Source organism: Arachis duranensis, chromosome 2 (genome assembly GCF_000817695.3).
Source record: "Arachis duranensis cultivar V14167 chromosome 2, aradu.V14167.gnm2.J7QH, whole genome shotgun sequence".
Lineage (NCBI taxonomy): Eukaryota > Viridiplantae > Streptophyta > Magnoliopsida > Fabales > Fabaceae > Arachis > Arachis duranensis.
Window position 1 is genome coordinate 62,035,482 of NC_029773.3, and position 1,266 is coordinate 62,036,747.

Genomic DNA, 1,266 nt, shown 5'->3' on the forward strand with positions numbered 1-1,266 from the left:
AAGGAGGGGGTTTGAGAATCCTCTTCTGTATAATATGTCGTGAATTAGTGTATAATTCTAGGCGTCTTTCGTGAGTCTTCTAGCTTCCTTCCTTTCGGCGGGGAGAGTTCCCGACTTTAGGTAATTGAGTATGGGGGTCATCCATCCTTGCTGTTGGTTGGATATGTTTAGCGTTTCTTCCTCTCTTAGCACGGAGGGAAATTGTAAGGTTTCCTGGAGGAGACTTCTGTTGTTGCCTCCGGGCTTGGTGCTGGCAAGCTTTGAGAGGGCGTCTGCCCGAGCGTTTTGTTCCCGAGGTATGTGCTGAATCTGTATTTCTGAAAAGTGGCGTAGTTGTGCCTGTGTTTGGTCCAGGTATTTTTTCATAGTGGGGTCTTTGGCCTGGTAGTTTCCATTTACTTGTGATGTGACGACCTGGGAGTCGCTGAAGATCGTGATTTTTTGGGCTCCGACCTCTCCGGCTAGCTTTAGACCTGCTAGTAGGGCTTCGTATTCGGCTTGGTTGTTCGAAGCCTGGAACTCGAATTTTAGGGATAGTTCTATCCGCGTTCCTTGGTCGCTTTCGAGTATGACCCCGGCTCCGCTTCCTGTTTTGTTTGAGGACCCGTCGACATACAGGTTCCACGAGAGTGGGGTTCCAGGGGTCTCAGTGTATTCTGCGATGAAGTCGGCTAGATACTGAGATTTTATGGCAGTCCGGGTTTCATAGCGGAGGTCGAACTCGGACAGCTCCACCGCCCATTGCAGTATTCGTCCTGCCAGGTCTGTTTTTTGGAGGATGTGTCTCATGGGTTGGTTTGTCCGGACTTTGATGGTGTGGGCTTGAAAGTAGGGACGGAGCCTCCGGGCTGTGAACACTAGGGCGTAAGCGAACTTTTCTATCTTCTGATAGTTTAATTCGGCCCCTTGTAGTGCCCTGCTTACAAAGTATATGGGGTGTTGTCCATGGTCATTTTCTCGTATTAATGCTGAAGCGACTGCCCGATGTCCAACCGAGAGGTATAGTACGAGCTCTTCTCCTTTTAAAGGTCGGGTTAGGATTGGTGGCTGCCCGAGGAATTCCTTGAATTCTTGAAAGGCTTTTTCGCACTCCGGGGTCCATGAGAAGGGTTTCCCTTTCTTTAGGAGTGAGTAGAGAGGTAGTGACCTTATCGCTGATCCCGCCAAGAACCTTGATAGGGCGGCTAGCCTTCCATTCAGTTGTTGCACTTCCTTGACACACGTCGGGCTCCTCATATTGAGTATCGCTTGGCATTTGTCCGGGTT